Source organism: Orcinus orca, chromosome 16, assembly GCF_937001465.1.
Source record: "Orcinus orca chromosome 16, mOrcOrc1.1, whole genome shotgun sequence".
NCBI classification, from domain to species: domain Eukaryota; kingdom Metazoa; phylum Chordata; class Mammalia; order Artiodactyla; family Delphinidae; genus Orcinus; species Orcinus orca.
In genome coordinates, this window is record NC_064574.1 from 13,984,070 (window position 1) to 13,998,809 (window position 14,740).

Consider the following 14,740-nt stretch of genomic DNA (forward strand, 5'->3'; position numbering starts at 1 on the left):
TTTGGAGTAACTGTAGACTTGGGGTTTGCTGTCTGCCACTGATTTCTTTCTGATATTTATGTTTATCTTAGTTTAGTTTTTAGTACTTCTTATCATTGGTGGATTTCTTTATTGGTTTGGTTGCGCTCATTTTTTTAAATTTTTTTTTTATGTTAATAATTTCTTAAATTTTTTTAATTTTTTTTTTTTTCTTTTTTTCTCCCTTTTCTTCTGAGCCGTGTAGCTGATAGGGTCTTGGTGCTCTGGCCTGGTGTCAGGCCTGAGCCTCTGAGGTGGGAGAGCTGAGTTCAGGACACTGGACCACCAGAGATCTCTCGGCCCCACATAATATCAATCGGTGAGAGCTCTCCCAGAGATCTCCGTCTCAACGCTAAGACCCAGCTCCACCCAACGGCCAGCAAGCTCCAGTGCTGGATGCCCCAGGCCAACAACTAGCAAGACAGGAACACAACCCCACCCATTAGCAGAGAGGCTGCCTAAAATCATACTAAGTTCACAGACACCCCAAAACACACTACCGGACACAGCCCTGCCCACCACAAAGACAAGATCCAGCCCCACCCACCAGAACACAGGCATCAGTCCCTTCTACCAGGAAGCCTACATAAGCCACTGAACCAACTTCACCCACTGGGGGCAGACACCAAGAACAACGGGAACTGTTAAGCTGCAGCCTGTGAAAAGGAGACCAAAAACACAGTAAGTTAAACAAAATGAGAAGACAGAGAAATATGCAGCAGATGAAGGAGCAAGGTAAAAACCCACCAGACCAAACAAATGAAGAGGAAATAGGCAGTCTACCTGAAAAAGAATTCCGAGTAATGATAGTAGAGATGATCAAAAATCTTGGAAATAGAATGGAGAAAATACAAGAAACGTTTAACAAGGACCTAGAAGAAGTGAAGAGCAAACAAACAATGATGAACAACACAATAAATGATATTAAAAATTCTCTAGAAGGAATCAATACCAGAATAACTGAAACAGAAGAATGGATAAGCGACCTGGAAGATAAAATAGTGGAAATAACTACTGCAGAGCAGAATACAAAAGAATGAAAAGAATTGAGGACAGTCTCAGAAACCACTGGGACAACATTAAATGCACCAACATTTTAATTATAAGGGTCCCAGAAGAAGAAGAGAAAAAGAAAGGGTCTGAGAAAATATTTGAAGAGATTATAGTTGAAAACTTCCCTGACATGGGAAAGGAAATAGTTAATCAAGTCCAGGAAGCACAGAGAGTCCCATACAGGATAAATCCAAGGAGAAACATACCAAGACATATATTAATCAAACTAACAAAAATTAAATACAAAGAAAACATATTAAAAGCAGCAAGGGAAAAACAACAAATAACATGCAAGGGAATCCCCATAAGGTTAACAGCTGATCTTTCAGCAGAAACTCTGCAAGCCAGAAGGGAGTGGAAAGACATATTTAAAGTGATGAAGGAGAAAAACCTACAACCAAGATTACTCTACCCAGCAAGGATCTCATTCAGATTTGATGGAGAAATTAAAACCTTTACAGACAAGCAAAAGTTCAGAGAATTCAGCACCAGCAAACCAGCTTTACAACAAACGCTAAAGGAACTTCTCTAGGCAGGAAACACAAGAGAAGGAAAAGACCTACAAAAACAAACCCAAGGGCTTCCCTGGTGGTGCAGTGGTTAAGGATCTGCCTGCCAATGCAGGGGACAAAGGTTCAAGCCCTAGTCCAGGAAGATCCCACATGCCATGGAGCAACTAGGCCCGTGTACCACAAATACTGAAGCCTGCGTGCCTAGAGCCCGTGCTCCGCAACAAGAGAAGCTGCCACTATGAGAAGCCCACGCACCACAACGAAGAGTAGCCCCTGCTTGACGCAACTAAAGAAAGCCCGTGAGCAGCAATGTAGACCCAATGCAGCCAAAAATAAATAAATTTATTTTTTTAAAAAAACCAACACAACTAAGAAAATGGTAATAGGAACATACATATTGATAATTACCTTAAATATAAATGGATTAAATGCTCCAACCAAAAGACACAGACTGGCTGAATGCATAGAAAAACAAGACCCATATATATGCTGTCTACAAGAGACCCACTTCAGACCTAGAGACACTTACAGACTGAAAGTGAGGGGATGGAAAAAGATATTCCATGCAATGGAAATCGAAAGAAAGCTGGAGTAGCAATTCTCATATTAGACAAAATTGTCTTTAAATAAAGACGATTACAAGAGACAAAAGAGGACGCTACATAATGATCAAGGGATCAATCCAAGAAGAAGATATAACAATTGTAAATACTTATGCACCCAACATAGGAGCACCTCAATACATAAGGCAAATGCTAACAGTTATAAAAGGCGAAATCGACAGTAACACAATAACAGTAGGGGACTTTTAACACCTCACTTTCACCAATGGACAGATCATCCAAAATGAAAATAAATAAACACAAGCTTTAAATGACACATTAGGCAAGATGGACTTAATTGATATTTATAGGACATTCCATCAAAACCAACAGATTACACTTTCTTCTCAACTGCTCATGGAACATTCTCCAGGATAGATCATATCTTGCATCACAAATCAAGCCTTGGTAAATTTAAGAAAATTGAAATCATTTCAAGTATCTTTTCCAACCACAACACTGTGAGACTAGATATCAATTACAGGAAAACAACTGTAAAAAATGGAGGCTAAACAATACACTACTAAATAACCAAGAGATCACTGAAGAAACCAAAGAGGAAAACAAACAATATCTAGAAACAAATGACAGTGAAAACATGATGGCCCAAATACCTATGGGATGCAGCAAAAGCACTTCTAAGAGGAAAATTTATAGCAATACAATCCTACCTCAAGAAACAAGAAAAATCTCAAAAAAACAACCTAACCTTACACCTAAAGCAATTAGAGAAAGAAGAACAAAAAAAAACTCAAATTTAGCAGAAGGAAAGCAATCATAAAGATCAGATCAGAAATAAATGAAAAAGAAATGAAGGAAATGATAGCAAAGATCAATAAAACTAAAAGCTGGTTCTTTGAGAAGATAAACAAAATTGATAAACCATTAGCCAGACTCATCAAGAAAAAAACGGAGAAGACTCAAATCAATAGAATTAGAAATGAAAAAGGAGAAGTAACAACTGACACTGCAGAAATACAAAGGAACCTGAGAGATTACTACAAGCAACTGCATGCCAATAAAATGGACAACCTGGAAGAAATGGACCAATTCTTAGAAAAGCACAACCTTCCGAGACTGAACCAGGAAGAAGCACAAACAGACCAATTGCAAGCACTGAAATTGAAACTGTGATTAAAAATCTTCCAACAGGACTTCCCTGGTGGCGCAGTGGTTGAGAGTCCGCCTGCCGATGCAGGGGACGCGGGTTTGTGCCCCGGTCCGGGAAGATCCCACATGCCGCGGAGTGGCTGGGCCCGTGAGCCATGGCCGCTGAGCCTGTGCATCCAGAGCCTGTGCTCTGCAACGGGAGAGGCCACAACAGTGAGAGGCCTGCGTACCGCACAAAAAAAAAAAAAAAAAAAAGAAGGGCGATCACCAGGAACTTGCAGTGGATTAGGCTGGGGGGAGGAGGTTGAGGAAGAGGGTGATTTCTGACTTATAATGAATGGAATTGTCAGTCACCCCAAAGACAAGCATGGCAGGAGGAACTGGTTCAGGGAGGGAGGTCATGAGTTCAGAGTCAGACATGTTGAACTTGAGCTGCCGTCCAAAGATCCAGGTGAAGATGTCAAGAAGTCTGTTGGATATATGGTATCAGAACCCAGAGGAGAGTCAAGAACAACAGGGACCACCTGCCAGCAGATGTGAGGGAGAGAGTGGATTTTAAGAGGTGTGTGTGGGGGGGGTGTTATTTTCTTCTTAATTGTGGTAAAATACAACATAAAACTTACCATCTTAACTGTCCATCAATAGACACTTGGCTTGCTTCCACCTTTTGGCTATTGTGAATAATGCTGCTATAAATATGGGTGTACCAACACCACTTTGAGACCCTGTTTTCAGTTCTTCGGGGCATATACCCAGAAGTAGAGTTGCTGGATCATGTGAATTCTATTTTTAATTTTTTGAGGAAGCCCCATACTGTTTTCTGTGGTGGCTGCACCATTTTACATCCCTACCAACAGGGCACAGAGGTTCCAATTTCTCCACATCTTTACCAACACGTTATTTTCTGCGTTCTTTGATGCTAGCCGTCCTAATGGGTGTGAGGTGGTTAAGAGCTCTTAAGTTACAGATGTGGAAAAGGCACAGAGGAAGAAAGGGACTTGAGCAACGTTATAAGGCAGGGATACCTTCATGTCAGTACTTAGATTCTCATCAGCCTTGCGAAACTGGATCTGTTGGGGATGCTCTTGGCTACAAGCTGCAATGCCGTGAGGGCATCACTGTCCCCTTCTTCATACAAGGCCCCAAGTGGTTGGGCAGTTCAGGCTCTTTTCTGCTCTGCCATCCTGAGCCGATCGATGACATCGCCTCCTCCAGGCCATGCGATGTCTCTCTCTCTCTCTCTCTCTCTCTCTCCCTCTCCCTCTCCCTCTCTCACTCTCTCTCTCTCTCTCTCACCAGGCATATGTACAGACACCACCACCTCCAGAGCAAAGGAATGGGGCATGAGGCAGGAGCTCCACCTTCTAAGACTCCGACCTTTTGAACAGAAAGAAAACTATTTCCCCAAAGTCCCCAGCAGATACCTCCTTACATCTCATGGGCAAGAACTGGCCGTGTGCCACGAGTAAGACCGACGGGGGAGTATAAAACAAAGATTGCTGGCTCCACCCCCGGAGCTTCTGATTCAGTAGGTCTAGGGCGGAGCCGAAGAATTTGCATGTCTAATGAGTTTCCTGATGATGCCATGCTGCTAACCCAGGGACCACACTTTGAGAACACCCCTTCTGTTGGCAAGGGAAAAGAAGAAGCAGAAGAGGGTAAGAACCAAGATGTTCTGCCACAAGCGCTCTGTCAAGCTTGCATCTTTTTCACCTACTAGACTCTAAGCCCCTGGGAGCTGGAGTCATGAAAACCATCTTTTGGGTCCTCGGGTCTGAGACTTAGTTACTGAGCCTTAGTAGCAACTTTAAACAGATTTGTTAAATGAATGAATAAAGGAGCATCTCACCAAAGCCGTGCAAGGCAGCCCTGTGCTCTGATAACCCTGATCAAAGCACCTTCCCCAGCAGCTCCAAGGCGCCGGGCCAGCCCCTCACACACCAGGCTCACCCATATGGCTCCGCCCAAAGCAGCTCACAAGGCTTCCCGCTCAATATCCAGGCTGAAGCAGACAGCCTATGGCCTTCAGTCCCAAATAGAGCCTGTTAATGGCTCACAGGCCTATGGTCCCTGTTCGAGGCAAAGAACAAAGCCCTCAACCCACTTATGGTCTTTTTTTTTTTTTTTTTCATTCTTCTTAAAAGATATAATTATTACACATGTATAGGTATCAAACTTCTGAAATGTTAAATACATTGTTATTGAAAAGAGCAGACATTTCACTTACATAGAGGCTTTTATTTTGGTATGCTTTGCTTGTAAACTGAAGGACATAAAATTTTAAATGCTAGGGAATACATTTTAGTCCATTTCAAATATTAGAACAAGTATGTGAATGCCTTAGAAAAGTGCTCTCTATTTTGCCAGATAAACGATAACTTACACAAAGTACTGAAAATGAAAGCAAAAATCCCTTTTAAAGAAGCAAATTTTTTTTAACATCCTTATTGGAGTATAATTGCTTTACAATGGTGTGTTAGTTTCTGCTTTATAACAAAGTGAATCAGCTATACATATACGTATATACCCATATCCCCTCCCTCTTGCATCTCTCTCCCACCCTCCATATCCCACCCCTCTAGATGCTCACAAAGCACTGAGCTGATCTCCCTGTGCTATGCAGCTGCTTCCCACTAGCTATCTATTTTACATTTGGTAGTGTATATATGTCCATGCCACTCTCTAACTTCGTCCCAGCTTACCCTTCCCCTCCCCGTGTCCTCAAGTCCATTCTCTACGTCAGCATCTTTATTCCTGTCCTGCCCCTAAGTTCTTCAGAACCTTTTTCTTTTTTCTTAGATTCCATATATATGTGTTAGTATATGGTATTTGTCTTTCTCTTTCTGACTTACTTCACTCTGTATGACAGACTCTAGGTCTATCCACCTACCACTACAAATAACTCAATTTCGTTTCTTTTTATGGCTGAGTAACATTCAATTGTATATATGTGCCACATCTTCTTTATCCATTCATCTGTCAATGGACACTTAGGTTGATTCCACGTCCTGGCTATTGTAAATAGAGCTGCAATGAACATTGTGGTACATGACTCTTTTTGAATTATGGTTTTCTCAGCGTATATGCCCAGTAGTGGGATTGCTGAGTCATATGGTAGTTTTATTTTTAGTTTTTTAAGCAACCTCTATACTGTTCTCCATAGTGGCTGTATCAATTTACATTCCCACAAACAGTGCAAGAAGGTTCCCTTTTCTCCACACCCTCTCCAGCATTTTTGTTTGTAGATTTTTTGATGATGGCCATTCTGACTGGTGTGAAGTGATATCTCATTGTAGTTTTGATTTGCATTTCTCTAATGATTAATGATGTTGAGCATCATTTCATGTGTCTGTTGGCAATCTGTACATCTTCTTTGGAGAAATGTCTTTTTAGGTCTTCTGCCCATTTTTGGATTGGGTTGTTTGTTTTTTTTGTTATTGAGCTGCATGAGCTGCTTGTAAATTTTGGAGATTAATCCTTTGTCAGTTGCTTCATTTGCAAATAATTTCTCCCATTCTGAGGGTTGTCTTTTCATCTTGCTTATGTTTTCTTTTGCTGTGCAAAAGCTTTTAAGTTTCATTAGGTCTCATTTGTTTATTTTTGTTTTTATTTCCATTTCTCTAGGAGGTGGGTCAAAAAGGATCTTGCTGTGATTTATGTCATGGAGTGCTCTGCCTATGTTTTCCTCTAAGAATTTTATAGTGTCTGGCCTTATATTTAGATCTTTAATCCATTTTGAGTTTATTTTTGTGTATGGTGTTAGGAAGTGTTCTAATTTCATTCTTTTACATGTAGCTGTCCAGTTTTGCCAGCACCACTTCTTGAAGAGGCTGTCTTTTCTCCATTGTATATTCTTGCCTCCTTTATCAAAAATAAGGTGACCATATGTGCATGGGTTTATCTCTAGGCTTTCTATCCTGATCCATTGATCTATAATTCTGTTTTTGTGCCAGTACCATACTGTCTTGATTACTGTAGCTTTGTAGCATAGTCCGAAGTCAGGGAGTCTGATCCTCCAGCTCCATTTTTCTTTCTCAAGTTTGCTTTGGCTCTTCGGGGTCTTTTGTGTTTCCATACAAATTGTGAAATTTTTTGTTCTAGTTCTGTGAAAAATGCCATTGGTAGTTTGTTAGGGATTGCACTGAATCTGTAGATTGCTTTGGGTAGTAGAGTCATTTTCACAATGTTGATTCTTCCAATCCAAGAACATGGCATATTTCTTCATCTGTTTGTATCATCTTTAATTTCTTTTATCAGTGTCTTATAGTTTCCTGCATACAGGTCTTCACTTACTGTCTAAACAGAAAACACCTATTGCCCAGCTTATGATTCCTTATGAGCCCCAGTGAATGCAGCTATACTCAGACCATACAGATTCCTTATCCACAGTTTGCTGACGTGTAACAAGATCAAGGAAGAAGAGAACTGTCCTGCATAGAGTTTATCCCTTTATTCCAGCTCACATTCACATTTTAACATTTGAATGATAATCATGGAGGGAGTGAAGTGGGGCGAGATTTTGGTGCCCATTTAACAGATGAGCAAATAGAGGCTCAAGGCCACGCAACAGGAAGTCAGAATCAGAGTCCAAGTCTTCTGACCTTGGGTACCCAGATGAATTTTACATGATCTGGCTGTTCACAAATGGACGAAATGTAAGTAGTTTCCTGCTTCAATCAGGACTCAGTGAGCAAAGTTGCAGAGCCTGTCCTGTGACTGCACTGGCCACACGAAATTGGTTAATTTGTGGCTGAGGCCCCAGGCCAGCATTAGGGCATCCAGATGGCTGGGGTCTGGAGAACTCTGTGTCATTTTCCATCTAATCCTGCCTTTGGAAGTTTGGTAAAGGTTCTGGAGTCTGAGCTCCCTGAGACCTTGGACAAGTCACTTCCCCTCTCTGATCCTTGGTTCCCTAACTATAAGGAGGAGGATTAAATGAGAGGCATTGAGTGCTCAGCCCACCTGCTGGCATGCTACAGGTGGAGCAGGTGTTTGTCTTTTTTGGCCATCCAATTCCCTCTCTCCATTTTGCTAACATCCCACAAATGAGTCCTGCCTTCCCAAGCCAATGGCAGAAACTCCAATTCCCGCACCTCTTTGTGGCTTGGATACGGTCACGTGGCCCACACTCTACCAATCAGACACACCCGTGGGAGACAAAAATTCAGAATGGAGCGTTGTGGGGTGGCCGCTGTGCCCAAGGGATCTGAGCTTCTAGAAAATACCGTGGCAAGGCTATCAGTCTTTCTGGGGCCTCAGCAGTGGCTGGGACTTCCATGTCTGGGCCCAATTTCATCAGGACAGACACGGCAGCCTTGGTGTGTTACCAAAGCAGCTCCCATGGTGTGGTTGAAGTCTCTTCCTGCTGCCTAGCTTGCAGACTGCATTCTGACACTCCCCTCAACCTACACGAGGATTTGGGAACACTTAATATCTTTCAACAAATCCCTCTCTTGCTTTAACTGGCCAAAGTGGGTCTATTGTTTGCAGCCGAGCCCAGACAGTGTTCTCTAAGTGGCAGGTGTTATACTCCGAAGTCCTCCCTCCAAGGTGAAGAAGACGGAGGATAAACCAGCTCTTCGCAGAGGCCTCTGCTTGCAGTCTTGGTCGGCAGCCCAGCCCTGGTGGGCGCTAGCGCTTGCCAGAGCCTCAGACGACTGGATATCAGCACAAACAGATGAGTCACCAGCAGCAAGCACAGGGTGTCGATAAACTTGAGCGCCAAGAGGCAGAGATTCTGCCTGGCCAGGACAGGGGACGGCGCTGTGACTAGAGAGAGGCACCCCTCGGGGCAGAGCGGCGGGCAAGGTCCTGATGGAACGAAGGTAAGGGGACACTTTGGGGGTCCCGGACACTGAACAGGATGGAGCTGGTCCAGCTGCTCTGCAGAGTCCTCCCAGGCCCAGGGAGCTGCACCAAGATGGAAAGAGCAGGACCCCTGGGTCCTTTCCTCTCCTCTGTTTTTGCCCCCTGTGTGTCCCCGGGGATGGTGCTTCACCCCCACCCCTGCAACAGTGACCCCGGTGGGCCTGGCTCTGGGCCAAGCAGGGGGTCCTGCAGGCTCCTCCACACCCACCCCCGTTCCCAGCCACCATTCCCCCCTCCTGACTTCCAGGGGAGGTACGATGTGTGGACTGGGGAGTGGGCACAGGCCTCTCCTTCCAGGTGGAAATGTGGAGGAGCCCCCACTCCACTCCCCACTGCCAGCGCTACCTGCAGCCCAGATGGACCTTTCTAGACCAAGGTCTAGGCTTCCACCAAACCATCTCAGCGGCCCAGCCTCCATCCCTCTCCCCATACACCCCAGCCTCCCCACAACCAAAACTGCTCCTGTGGGTGTTCATTTACATTCTTTTTTTTTTTTTTTAAATTTATTTATTTATGGCTGTGTTGGGTCTTCGCTTCTGTGCGAGGGCTTTCTCGTTGCGGCGAGCGGGGGCCGCTCTTCATCGCGGTGCACGGGCCTCTCACTATCGCGGCCTCTCGTTGCGGAGCACAGGCTCCAGATGCGCAGGCTCAGTAGTTGTGGCACATGGGCCTAGTTGCTCCGCGGCATGTGGGATCTTCCCAGACCAGGGCTCGAACCCGTGTCCCCTGCATTGGCAGGCAGATTCTCAACCACTGCGCCACCAGGGAAGCCCTACATTCATTTTTTAAATTTTTATTTTATATTGGAGTCTCGTTGAGTTACAATGTTGTGTTAGTTTTAGGTGTACAGCAAAGTGATTCTGTTATACGTATACCTATTCATTTACATTCTTTTAAATTAAGTACATTCATTATTTCAGTGTCAACCAGGTGCCCAGCACTCTCTGGGCCACCTTATGCCGCCCTCCTCTGGTTCCCAAGACCCCACCCCTGAGCAGGGCTCTCAGCCTGGCCGCAGGTTAGAATCACCTGGAGGGCTTTAAGATGACCCATGCCCATAAGGGATCTTATTATGAGAGGTGATGAGAAAATTCTAGAACTGGGTTATGGTGATGGTTGCACAGCTCTGGAGATTTAGAAACCATTTAGTGGTACCCTCAAAATGGACGCATTTTATGGTATGTGAATTATACCTCTGTAAAGTTTGTTTTTTTAAAAAAAATACCCATGTCTTTTCCTGATTCCCTAACTCATTTGTTATTGCAACTTTAGCTGAAAAACATGTATTTACCTATGTTCCCCTGCATATTTGACATCCAGCACTGAATATCCTTTTTTCAAAATGTACAGGCCAGTGATAAGGAAAAATTCATGACAGAGTCTACCTACCCTGGGGGAGCTGGTGGGGGACCCACTGAGTCAGAGCCTAGGCCACTGGGTTCACTCTCCTCCAGCAGGGAGATGGGTCTCCTTTTGTCCCCTCCTCCCCAGGTTCCCATGCCCCCATCCCGTGTGAGCCTCCGAGGGCTGGTCTCAGGGGTGAGAGTCAAAATATTTAACCAAGGGCCGGGACCATCAGCCCAGATGCCCACTGTAAACAAGCAGGGCCTTTTTTCAGGCCAAATGTTGACCTGCCTGGTCTCTCACAGGGCAGCATGTGGCCCATGGTGCATCGGACCTCCCAGGAAGTTTTCCCCAGGGCTTTCTGTTTGGCAACCGGTTCTATGTGAGCCTGTGAGTGGCCAATGGAACTTAAAATTATGGGCCTCTTGTAAGTGCACAAGGAAGGTTGGCTGTTACGTGCTGGGCAGTGTTCTAAGCACTTTGTAGATAAACTCATTAATAACTCACAACAACCCTGGGAAGCAGAGATGATCGTCATCATCCCCATGTGGCAGAGGAGTTTAAAAAGGGACAGAGGGCTTCCCTGGTGGCGCGGTGGTTGAGGGTCCACCTGCCGATGCAGGGGACGCGGGTTCGTGTCCTGGTCTGGGAAGATCCCACATGCCGCGGAGCGGCTGGGCCCGTGAGCCATGGCCGCTGAGCCTGCGCATCCGGAGCCTGTGCTCTGCAACGGGAGAGGCCACAACAGTGAGAGGCCTGCGTACCGCAAAAAAAAAAAAAAAAAAAGGGACAGAGGCCCAGAGTAACACAGAGCTGGTGAGTGGGGGCACTGTGATTGAACCCCTACGGATTTGTCTCTAGACACTGGTATCCCAATGCTTCCATTTACGACTTCTGTTTGAAAACATCACACACAGGGATATTCACTCCTTCACTTAACAAATATCTACTGAATAGCGACTGTGCGCTAGACGCTGTTCTAGGCACTGGAGCTACGACAGTGAGCAAACCAGACACAGCTCCCGCTCTCCCGCAGCTAGTGTAGGGTGGATGTGGGGAGCAGGAAATAGACCATGGTCACAGACATAAAATAAATACAGAATTTCAGACAGTGGCATGCTATAGGAAGACAATAAAATGGGGAGGGAAGATGGAGAGTGAGGGAGATCAGGGAACACCTTTAGGTGAAACAGGAGACAACTCTCAGGGAGGTGACATTTAAGCTGAGATCTGAATGATGACAAGGAGATGATAGAGAAAAATCTGGGGAAAGAGTATTCCAGGCAGAAGGCACAGCAAGTGCAAAGGCCCTGAGGTAGGCAAAGGTTTAAGGAACAAAGAGAAAGAAACCCTTGGGGCTCCATTAATGTGAGCAAGCCGGGGAGTGATTATGGAATTACTGTCCATTTCCTTAGGTGTGATAGTGATGGGGAGGTCATCTGAAAGAACAGTTTATTCTTAGGAGATGCCCACTCGAGTCCTGAGCGGTGATTTGCCACGATGTCCTCAACTTCCTTTCAAATCATTCAGCAACATATCAGGGTACATGGCAAACTATTAACACCTGTTGATTCCAGGTGGCGGGTATAGCATATCCACTGTACTATTCTTTCAATTTCTCATTTGAAATTTTCATAATAAAGAGAGAAGTAAGTGAGCAGAGAAAGATGGTGGTAGGTGGCCAGAGTTGGGACCATGTAGATCTTGTGGTCCTGCTCAGGAATTTGGATTTTCATCTAAGCAGAAGGGATTTTAAGCCTGGGAGTGGCATGAGCTGGTTTGCTTTGGCATCACAGCAGCTGTCTTGGATTTGCAGATGATGGAGGAGTCTCTCTAGAGGCCCATGGTAGCACATTTCTGATTTTTTTTTTTAATAAGTTTATTTATTTATTGACTTTTGTCTACGTTGGGTCTTTGTTGCTGCGCGTGGGCTTTCTCTAGTTGTGGTGAGTGGGGGCTACTCTTCATTGCGGTGCACGGGCTTCTCATTGCGGTGGCTTCTCTTGCTGCAGAGCATGGACTCTAGGTGCACGGGCTTCAGCAGTTGTGGCACGCGGGCTCAGTAGCTGTGGCACACGGGCTTAGTTGCTCTGCAGCATGTGGGATCTTCCCGGGCCAGGGCTTGAACCCATGTCCCACATTTCCGATTCCGATTCAACGAACACTCCCAGCCAGGCATCGGGCGCACATTTACCTTCATTAATCTCACTTAGACCACATGAAAACCTGCAATGTCCTCAATATTATTCTCATTCTTAAAATGAGGAAACTGAGCCCCGAGGTGATCAGCTAAGGAGTCACCAGCCAGTGGGGGCAGAGACCAGGTTAGTAAGAACTTCAGCCCTGGGGCAGGGCTAAGTCATTATTTCACTTTTCCTAAATCAGCCACCAGCATTAATCATAATTGATAAATTGACTAATTACAACCAAAGTTCAAAAGTGATTTTTCTAGAAAGCAATTGTAAAAAGGAGGGGTGCTGTCACAGAGAGAGACTAAATTGAATTTCACTTATGGTCAAATGGACCCAGCTTTTCCCCTTTAGAAAACCATGGTCCACCAGAGACGCACAAGCTCTGCCTTGTCCAAGGAGATCTGCAGCTGTGCTGCCTGGGGCTGCAGTACTCATTTTAATACACAATTACAGGAGGACTAACGCAGTTTGTGTGTCTGTTTCATCCCATCACAAATTACATGAAATTCACCTATTTAATCTTTCTTGATCATTTATCCAAAAGAGAACTATTGGTGTATTGTTAACCAACCAGACAAATCATCACTGTTACTTGTGTTCTTAACTGGAGGCAGCCTGTCTTTCATTAGCAAGAATTCAGAATAAACATCATTGCTCTTTGAGATCACTCATAAGCAGCCCCCCCCCCCGAGACTGCAATTATACCCGTTTATAATTCTCCTACCTCCCAATCTAACCCTTGATTCATGAATGTGCACTTTTAGGCGTCGGGCGTTAGAATAAATTAGACTATACAATTACGTGTAATTAAGGAGGGAAATGGGTACCTCATTGCAAAGATGAGCCCTGTGTTGCTGAAGTAAAGCACGTCTGTGTGAGCTGCCAGCCCAGCATGAAATATACAATTAATGTTCTTTTGACTTAATGGAGGTTGATGGTGCTGTTTTTCATTATCACAATATCTCAAGAAATGTAAACAGTGTTTCTCTAACGCAATTGCAGTTCTACAGACAAGACAGCTTGGGTCTAAGTGAAAACTCAGCAGAATTAACCGCAAATTCTCCATGTTATGGAGGATGCTGGGATTCGTATTTGAAAACCCATGCAAAACTGTCCCCACTGAGGAGCTGAGAAGTTGGATCCCAACCCCCCGGGGGTGACTGCCGCCTCTTTGGGTTTGTAGAAGCAAGTTACAGCCAAACTCGTGTGGGTTATTGAAGCCACCTGTGCCCCACTTCGGAGGCTCACTCGCATTTCCAAACCTCCCCTCTGCAGTCCTGTTTCTACTCTCAGCGTTTCTCCTTGACACGCAAATTTGTTCGAGCTAGTTAAAAGCTCGATTTTTACAGTCTCATAAAATCCCATCTACTCCAACCCAAATGCAGCCAGAAGCACTTGGACAATCAGATTGAGTTTCAGCCTCTTGATGGAGATAAACACACAGCAGGATGATTTTTTTTTTTTTAATTGTTGCATAGGAGTCCCTGAAATAGAAGAGCATTCTGGCTGAGCCAGGTCGATAGAACCAGACGGGGGTTCTGCACAAAGGGAACACACGGGAGGAGGAAAGGGGACTTGTGGGTGTCAAGGGAAAGGTCCCCTGAGGTTAAAGCAACAAGGAGGTGGGGAGTGGTGTGAGAAGCCTGAAAAGCCCGATTACCCAACCAGGACCAGGGTCATCACAGCGAGAGGTGCCACCAGAGTGAGGAGGGACACGGAGCTGAGACAGGCCGTCCCCGACGGTGTGGGTGGAGACTAGCAGGGGCTGCAGAATCAGGAGGTGGAAGGGCCTGAGACTTATACTGAGGCCGCACCCAGGACCCCACCCAGTCGTGGCTGAGTGACTTCCCAGGCTGGGGGGCATCTGAGCCCCTGAGACCCCTTGTGTCTCCCAGGCAGACCCTGAGCTCCCAAATGGGGCCAGGAGTCCCCACCTGCCTGGAGGGAACCTGGAAAACTTAGGCCGAGGCCTCGGACTGAAAGGACCATGGGTTTGCTGAGAATTATAGGACAACGTGGCCAGAGGGCACTTTGCAGACCT

At 45.3% G+C, this 14,740-nt stretch overlaps 1 protein-coding gene across 1 annotated transcript in view; it reads left to right on the plus strand.

Moving 5' to 3' along the window:
• The first annotated feature begins 9,102 nt into the window (after window positions 1-9,102).
• Window positions 9,103-14,740, plus strand: part of SULF2 (sulfatase 2) — a 146,856-nt gene continuing 141,218 nt past the window's right edge. Inside the window, exon 1 of the mRNA XM_049699709.1 lies at window positions 9,103-9,120. The gene's annotated coding sequence lies outside the window, so the exon portion shown is untranslated. The remainder of the gene's footprint in view (window positions 9,121-14,740) is intronic.